At 27.4% G+C, this 9,688-nt stretch overlaps 1 protein-coding gene across 2 annotated transcripts in view; it reads left to right on the top strand.

Moving 5' to 3' along the window:
- Positions 1 to 9,688, top strand: part of LOC107440096 (SCY1-like protein bma) — an 811,210-nt gene that overhangs the window by 143,832 nt on the left and 657,690 nt on the right. Inside the window, exon 1 of one of the 2 annotated variants that reach the window (XM_071187971.1) lies at positions 1,696 to 2,040. The exons of the other annotated variant lie outside the window; for it this stretch is intronic. The gene's annotated coding sequence lies outside the window, so the exon portion shown is untranslated. Of the gene's footprint in view, positions 1 to 1,695; positions 2,041 to 9,688 lie in introns of those variants that run through there. 2 annotated transcript variants of the gene reach the window in all.

The following is a 9,688-nucleotide window of genomic DNA, read 5'->3' as shown; positions in this document are numbered from 1 at the left end:
TGCAAATAAATACCCAAAGCAAGCAGGAGTAGCTATATATATATATATATTAGATAAAAAGTATATAATCATTTTTATAATTAAGAGCAAGAGTTCTGTTCTATCTATTTCTATGTCATTTTATACGTATGCACCACAATGCGCTTATCATTATAATTCATTATCGTATGATGCAAAGGAAACTATCATCACCACTAGCTTAAATTAGATGTATAATTTTTTAATAAAACTAAATAACTCTGATATTCTATTATCTACGTTCAAATGATTTAATTAATAAATTTGTTAGTTGTTTGTTTCATTAATAATTACCTAATGCATTCGCTTGGTGTATCTTATATGTTACTTTCGATTTCATATCACAAAAAGGGAGTATGATCGAACTGTGCCAATTTTACAAATTCTGATATTATGTTATCACGGTAATTAGTCTTTTTTAAATACTATATGCTTTTTTCCATGTATGCAAGGAAACAAACAAAATGAAATGTTATTAAAGAACATTGAATCTATTTCGTATTTACCTGGTTATCTAAATTTCTAAGAGATATGGTTAGAATAAACGAATATTTATACTTTCGCTGTTTGTACATTTCCTTAAACACGTCTTCGTTTAAAAAGTTGGATTACAGGTGAAACGAGGGTGTTCTGGCAAAATTATTGTAATTGTATAATAGTGACATTTCTTGCAAAAAAACCCTCCTAATTCTGGTATAAAACCATAATATACGGCATTTAAACCAGTCAGTCGTTAATTTTTCCTTTCGTATGGTAGCGGTTTACAGGAAATTCTGCTTTTCAAAATTATAGTTATTACCTCACATTAAGAAAATATACAAAACTGAACGAAACTGAAAAGTAAGTGTAATCGATTTCATGTTTATTTTTCTCAATGCACTAAAATATATTGATAAAATTATCGAATTTTACCTCATTTATTATAAAACACCACGGTAATAAAACCTTAGTTTAATATTTATTTTAACGAAAGTCATTACCATCAAAGTAATTCTTGGTGTTCCCTTACGGTATATTTTACCCCAGTAGTTTTCCCCACTCTATTTCTTAGTATGTCATAGTTACGAGCAATACCTTTCGTGGAATTGCAAACCATATTTTTTTAACATTTCTCGCAGATTGTTTAAAAAACTACATTTTCTCATCCTAAAATAGTTTATGTAATGAAGCAAAGTCATTTATATTTTTGAAAACATAAATATAATTTAAGAATATTAAATAACTGCAATCTTCGTGTGAAGCTAAAAAGTTGACAACGTAACTTTATAAGAATTATTTTATTACTTAAAATATACGGGAAAACGTTTGTCATTTTTTTTAATGCTTTGAACGATATTTTGATACAATGTTACCTTTTAAAGCTAACATTACTTAAAAATATTATAAAATTTCAGCGTTTTTACCAATTGCATATTTTTTCCTGCTTACGTTATTGTTTTCAGAACTGAAGAATATCAGTTTCATAAAGCTTCTGTTTCTGCAATGTAGGGGAAGCAAATTAGACTGGTTCAATAGTAATTGAACCTGCTGTACCTAATTCAGGGATAAACCGGTAGAGGGCATACCTGGCGGAGCATTGCAGGGAAAGCGAGAAGCGTCGCTGTTCTACAGGTCCCCCTTCCCCTAATCCGAAACCCTCTTTCGGCGGACTCGGCGAAACACCCACCGAACTATTCGTGGCCGATATTCCCCCCCCAACACATCACTAGATGCTGTTGCTGATGTTGCTTTAAGGACTCATTTTTCGAACCGTCCTTCAGTTGCGCGGATCACATTTTTTGTTCTTTCAAAAGTTTCATTTTACGCGCTTTTAGTTTATTTTTTCAAAGTTTTTTTTTTCTCTTTTTAAAGGATGTAAAAAATACCGCAAAGAAAAAAAAATTATAAGTTTCTGTCATTGCAGAGTGGTTTAAGTTTTGCAGAAAAATCGGCTACTAGTGAAAAAAAAAACGGGAAAAAGAACTGTTTTATTTGAAGAAACTAAAACGAAGAATAAATCTTCTTTGCGATCTGGAACTGAAAGTAGGTAAGGACTTGTTGATTGTATTTAAGTTGGTTTCTTTACTGATTCTTTTCTTTTTTACTTTTCGCGCTGTTTTTATTCTTAAATTATATGAATATATGCAAACTACTTTCCTGTGCGTTTGGATAAATTTATTCTTGATCATTTTTCTAATCATAAAGAAAACATGCAGGTTATTACACACAAATTAAAAGCAAAACAAGTTACCAGTGACAAATGCATAATTCTTAGCTGCTTATTTAGATTAGATACTCAATATGAATTTTATGTTCTGCTTATTATTTCTTTAAATGCTTTTAAAAGCATCAGTGTTAATAGCTAGTTTTTGTTGAAATTACAATTCGTGCATACATCATGAAACAAAAATTAGTTTGTTGCTTAAGAATATGGAATAATGTGGAACTTTATTGAAGATGCATATTTCTTTTGCTTTTTACTTTAAATATAAATGTTGAATTGCAGCAGTTTGAGCAAATTTAACATAGGGAAATTTAAAAAAAAATATTGTTAGTGAGTGGAGTATATTTCGAAACTTTAAAACGATTGTAACTCTTATACATAGCTACATAAGATTTTGGTTCATTACATGATTGTATTACATTCATAATTAATTATAAAATTTATAATAATTCGTGCGTACATTATGAAACATAATTTCATTTGCTTAAGAATATGGAAAAGTGTGGAACTTTTATTGAACAAGCATATTTCTTTTGCTTTTTACTTTAAACTTAAATATTTAATTGCAATGGTTTTAGCAAATTTAACACTGGAAAAGTGGAAAAATATTGAGTTTGTTGCTAGTGAGTGGAGTAAATTTAGATACTTTAAAACAATTGTAAACATCTCAAACATAACTATATCAGATTTCGGTTAATTACAGGATTGTATTACAATCACGATTATTTGTTCCTAATAATTCGTGTGTACATTATGAAAAAAAAAATTATTTCTTGCTCAAAAATATAGAAAAGTGTGGAACTTTCATTCAAGATGCAGATTTCATTTGCTTTTTACTTTAAATTTACGAATTTATCTGCTCAGCAAATTTAACAGTGTAAAAATTTAAAAATTAATAGTTAGTTGGTTGTAAGCGAGTGTAGTTATAATAGAAATCTGAAACAAACATCAATTTTGATTAAGTAGAGTATTGCATTAAAATCTTAATTATGTGTAAAAATGTTTTACCTCTTTTTGAAAACGCATAGCTCAAATTATTTTCACGAAAATAAACAAAATATAAATACATTGCAACTCATTAAAATTAAGTATAATTCCAATCTTTTATTGCATTATCTTAGGGATGAAATGGCACAATTGCGGGTTTCCTTTTGAATTGACCTTAAAAGTGCTTTATTAACATTCCTTTTAGATATTTGAATACAAATACTATTTGGACTGTTCAAATGTTATTTTTTAACTTGCAAAGAGTGCGTTTAAAACAAATTTTAATATCTTGAAAGTATTTGCCACAATAGTGATACACAAGTTTTCGAAATTGATAAGAAAATGTCACTAATTTAAAAACAAAAATACGTCTTGCTTAAAAGTGTTCTTCTTCTAATAATTTATTTTTCTATTTTTTAAAATTTTTTATTGATTGTAAGCCAGCCTTTTCTTTTTTTTAATGTTTTAAAGAATACAAAGTTTTCTCTCCTAGTAAGTTATCGCAATTTAAATTTCATTTCATATTGAATAGTTTAATTCAAAATGTTGAAGTTAAAATAAAAAGTCAGGGTATATGTAATTTGATCACAAATAAAAGTAGTGTATCCAAACTCATCTTTGGCATTTCGGAAAAATTATACAGAATAAAGTACGAAATATTACTTGTTCATTTATCTTTCAGTTTCAGCACATTGCTTCAAAGAAACATCGCACTATTTACAAAGGAAAACATTAAAAATGAATTGGTTATAAATTTTTAACTTATAAAAGTTTTAATTTTAATGTTGTTAAAATCCATCTTTAAGAAAATGATTTATTTATATCTATTAGAATCATATAATTACAGATGTAATAATAAAGAATTTAAAAAGTACCTATTTTATAATCAAACGGTAAATTTCACTTTAGTGGTAATATGTAAAGCAAAACTATCTTCCGGCTATTCTTTTATAAATAGCAAAAAAAAATTGTTTTTGTTTTAAATACTGAGAAAATAAAGCATGCTGAAAATTACCAGAATTTATTAAAACTTACCGTGTTTTTGGCTCTATATAGGATCATCAGATAGCCAGAAAATTTTTACAGAATCGCTTTTGTAATAAGTTTATTAAAATTAGTAATAAAATATGGCTTTATAGCAAGAGATAAAATTTGATAAATGTGATAAAATTTGTATTTCAAACTTGATAACTTAGAGAATGTTATAAAAACTGTTTGTTCGGTTAAATTCACTTTCAGTTTTGCATTTTATTCTAAATGTGTATTAGCAAGAACTATCATTTTGAAAACTAGCATACCATTATCATATGAACAGAAAGGTTACTAATTGAATTGTAAAATGAATTAAGTACCGCGCGTTTTGGTTTTGCTAAGGAAAATTATAGCTTTTCATTACAGGAACAAAGTTACAATACGGTATTTTTATCAGAATATTTTTTTCTCCGTAAATTATTTTTATTAACTTATCTTTTAAGAGGCATATTTTTTAAGTACATGTACAACCATATTTACTAAATTTGATGTATATTGTGTTGTATATCGGTAAATGTAGAAAGTGCCAAAATAAATAAATAAATGGACAAGTCTGAAGAACTTTTGATCAGAAAATCAGATAAAAATTTTGCTTACTCTGAATTAACGTACCTTTTTTTTTAAACGGATTTGGATTTCTGATACCCTAAATATAGGGGGTAGCCTCAATCTAGTAAATATGGTCCCAATAGTTTGGTCAGGAGGAAGTTAGCTCCAAAGTTTGGACATCTTACTGATTATTTTACTAATGCGTATTTCGGTATATCTCGAGAACATTTTACGTGAAATGAAAATTTTTTAAACACAATTATAAAATGCGTTTATCCTAAGAAAATTCCAAGCAGAAGATAAAAATAACTTTAAGTAAATATTTATTATTTTATTTAAGAATGGTCAGTAAAATTCTGAATTGTAAGGTATAAAATTTTTTGCATCATTTTAAAGAATTTAATTTTATTTTGCAAAATACAAAAAAAGTCAGATACTTAAAATTTTGTTTTCTCAGGAACTTTAGGCTCAAATTTCAGATCAAGAGTTATTCAGCGTGGTCCATTTTTGTGGCGCACTGTACAACCATCTTTACTAAAATTGATGTTCAACTCGATTTGTAATTTATAAAAATTATACTTTATAAGAGTGAGCAGATATGACTATTCTGAATTTAAAATATACTGAGTTTTGCTTTTTATTAGAAAGAAAAAATCTTATTGCATTTAAAAAGAAGCATTTTTTGATATTTAAATTTAATTCATATGTGGAGGAAGCACAGCCTTTTTTTTAATCTGATGCAAAAAATATTTAAATGTCATATTCTAAAAAAGTACAGTTTTTAAACTTGGCGTTGTTAAATTGTGAAAACCGTAGTTTAATAATTTTTTTAATGTACTTTGAGTAGTTTTATATTCATATCAACTGTAAATAAGTTGACACGAGGGATGCATAGAAAAGGGTGCTGTAAAAGCTTTTCGTAGGCCGAACGGAGCAAAAGGAAATTCTAGGAAAATCATTGTACTGTATGGTAATGACATATCTTGTAAGCAAAAGCATAATTCTGGTTATTAAAAACAAAATGCAAGGTCTTTAAATCATTAATTTGATATTTTTTTTGGTTGTGAGGTAACAGTTAACAGGAAATTTTGGATTTCAAAATTATTATCACACATTTAGTAAAAAATACAAAACTGAAAAGTAAATTTAACCAAATAAATGTTTTTTTCCATGCTCTGACGTATCACTAGAAAATTTACCACATGTGCTTATCACACGTTATATTTTATTTTTACTTTTACCAAACTCTTTATCAAAGAGCAAAACTTATCGAGTATTTTGGTGCTCCCTTAAAGCGAGAAACAAGGTGCAGTCTAGTACTTTTGACCATACATTTTTTCTCAGTGAGAGATATTGATTTTTCCAATTAATAGAAAACAGTAATTTTACTTTACGCAATTTATTTACAAGTAAAAAATCTTTGGTTGCATTTGTAAGAATATGTTTTAAGAGGAAAGTTTTGAAAAGCTAGCTAATTTTTATTATAAACTTTCACGGGAAAATATTCACAGCAAAATAAATATTTTAAGATAATCTATGAAACATTTTTAATTTTTTATCTCCTACCGGGGCATTTTCAATTAAGATAATTACCAAGAACCACTTCTAGAACAATATGAGAATGCAGACATTTTGGCCATAATTTCATAATTTTTTTTCTTTTTTTTACATCGCTTAATCTTACTAGACATTTAAGATTGTAACTGTTTTCATAAAATGAAAAAAATGTGTTAAAACTGATTATTTTGATTTTTAAATAATCTAAGTATTGATAGAACTTTATTAAAATAAAATTTAAAAAATATTTAGCGAAACTTTATTATTAAGATGAAATTATTAAATTTCCATTTTTACTGATAATTGGTTTTAAATCTCAGCCTGCAAGTAATAAAGAAACATATTGGAAAATACGTGTCAAAAAATTAAAATGAAAAAAATTAATACTATTTTTTAAATTATTATAAACTTTTAATTAAAATCATCGTGCTAATAAATTTTAATTTTTTTTTCTACATGTCCTTGTTTTTGTTACAAAAAGGGTATGCATTTATATAGTCAAACACATGTTGCACAAAATTGATAGCTTTACAATATTTATACTATATGTATACTTACTTCCTTTATTTAAATGTTGATGCATTTTTAAAAAGACTGACATTTGTAGCAAATAACAAGCCGCAACTCAGGTTATATTTGCAGAATTAAAATAAAAAGTGAAACGTGGTTTCTTAGTATTCTTACTTAAAAAAATATATAAAGTTTCCTCAGAATTTTTAAAGAATGTGTTTTAATTAGTGGAGTTACAAAGTGTTTTAAACGAGGTAAGATTTAAGTTAACAACAGTTTTTTTAAGAGATTTATATCTATCTATTTATACCTATCAATTAATTTCTTTCATTTTTAAGGTTTATGGCTGTTTAAACTTTAACCATCTTAAAAAACGCAGTATATTCACAGTGACTTAGAGAAAATTTATGTAAAATGAAATTGTAAAATCCAAACCGGATGAGAAAAAAGTAGAATTATCTAGAATAGTCTTAATTATAAGTTTTTTAATTACTCAATAGAATTTAAATTGTCATTCTTATTTTTCAAATGATATCAATAATTTTTGAAACTAAAATCGCTTGAGCAGCCCATATAGGCGGTGAAAATATTGTCAATAAATTGCGTTCGAAATATGAACTTGTACTGAAGGCATATAACGAACCTCATATGGGAACTTTTGCTTAAAAGGTCAGCATATTTCAACATTTTGTTCAACCTTTCATTAAACGTTATTTTTTCTCAGTTTGACTTTTCAAAATAAAATATTATGCATGTTTCATTTTTATACAGAACATTTTTTTAAAAAAAATAAATATTGCATAACAGGAGGTTGAGTTTACTGAAGCCATTTTAAACGTTTAATAGGTCCTGTTCTGTAAGTTTTATCTCTATTTTTATAGCTGCTGAAGATCACTGAAAATTATTTTTAAAACTGTGAAATTTAGTTTTTATATGTTTGTTGATTGACGCTTGAAGCAAAATTGACCGAAATCTAAGTTATTATGCTTGTTTCATTTTTATAAAGAATAGTTTTGTCTTTAAAAAAACTTAAATTGCATAATAGGAGGTTGAATTTACTAAAGCCATTTTAGGAATTTATTTGGTCCTATTCCGTAAATTTTATCTCCTTTTTCATTACTACTGAAGATCATTGAAAATTATTTTTAAGACTGTAAAATTTAATTTTTATATGTTTGTTTATTGACCCTTGAAGCAGAATTAACTGAAATCTAAGTTATAATGCTTGTTTAATTTTTATATAGAATATTTAAAAAAAAAATAATAATATTGCATAACAGGAGATTGAATTTACTAAATCCACTTTAGGCTTTTATTAGATCCTATTCAGTAAAGTGCATCTCCTTTTTCAAAACTACTGAAAATTATTTTTAGGATAGAAAAATTTAATTTTTATATGTTTGTTGATTGACGCATGAAACAGAATTGACAGAAATCTAAGTTTCGAATAAAATTTAATAGTTTTATTGTTTCTTTTAAGTATAAAAGTGTTGTTTGAAAATATAATGTTATAGAGATTACGATTGGAATATCTATTGTAATTGTTTTGGTGGTTTTGTATATTTGAGGGAACATTTCTCATCTACACAATTATAAATCGTTATCTTTTTAATATCGCCAGAAACTGGACATCTATATAGGTAAGTTTTCAGTTCAATCTATCCTTTGAATATCTGAAGGAAATTTTAGCAAATGTATCTGATGTATGAAAAAGTTCATTGGAAGTCCAGTTTAAGACATCTGTATAAAATTCAACAGTTGTAACTCCTTAGAATTTTGAAAGACAACTCATAAATATTTGGATGTCTGGCAAATGGCTTTTGGAAATATGGCTTCTATGTATATTGCAATATTCTATGTCTAAGAGATGTCTTACAGTCATTTTTTTTTGGTCCCTTTAGTTCGGTAAATAACGTAAATACTTAATAACTAAATAACAAATATTGCTATAATTAATTATGTACTATTACTTTGCTTGATCAGCCAATGATTGTCCTTAAAATAGTGTGCAAGTGAAAATGCTAGGTAATATGCACTAACATACATTATGCAATAGCCTCATAGGGTGTAATATCCAAACAGAATTGCTATTAATAGAAACTACTTAGATCTTGAGCTATTTGAATTTTATTTAAAAGGTGTATTGGCTGTAATGAAAAATTGATGAGTACAGATGTCGCAATTATCTCCAACGCCTCGATATTTGTTGACAAACTGTTGATAGAAAAGCATTGTTCACTTTATAGTGTAAGGATCACTTACAATTATATTTAATAAACTTAAATGTGTCCTTAGCTATTCATTATCACAAAATTTCAATTTTTATTTTAAGATATCTTTCCCAATTGAATTATGTATATTGCAAAAATTTTTGGAGTATAGCTGCCACCATTTTTTGTTAAAGAAACACAAATTTCGTACAGTGCACGAAGTTACAGTTTTTGTTTACGTTTTGACTGTTATGATTTTGTTTATTCATTTAATAATTTTTTTCTCTTTAATAGCTTCTTTGCAGAAATGTTTCGTATAAAAAACAACACATTTTTAGTAATATATTCGCCCTAATTCCTTCGAACAGTTGTTGTCCCGCAGTGGACTGATCGTTAAGACACGGTTCCCAGCAGATCACCGAAGTCAAGCATCACTGGCTGCGGTCGGTGTGACCACTTGGATCAGCCTGCGTAGGGACCGAGGGTGTGCGGTATTGGTCCTCGTTAAACTGTTCTACACTAAAGTGCTCGACTTCGTGCAAGTAGTCAGGCTACCAATGTGGAGGAGCCATCCCCTCTGCAGAGGATCAAAATTTTGATGACATGTCTTCGGATCATCCTC

This window comes from Parasteatoda tepidariorum, chromosome X1 (assembly GCF_043381705.1).
Source record: "Parasteatoda tepidariorum isolate YZ-2023 chromosome X1, CAS_Ptep_4.0, whole genome shotgun sequence".
Lineage (NCBI taxonomy): Eukaryota > Metazoa > Arthropoda > Arachnida > Araneae > Theridiidae > Parasteatoda > Parasteatoda tepidariorum.
The sequence above is the reverse complement of the archived record's forward strand: the minus strand, read 5'-3'. Positions and strand labels throughout refer to the sequence as shown.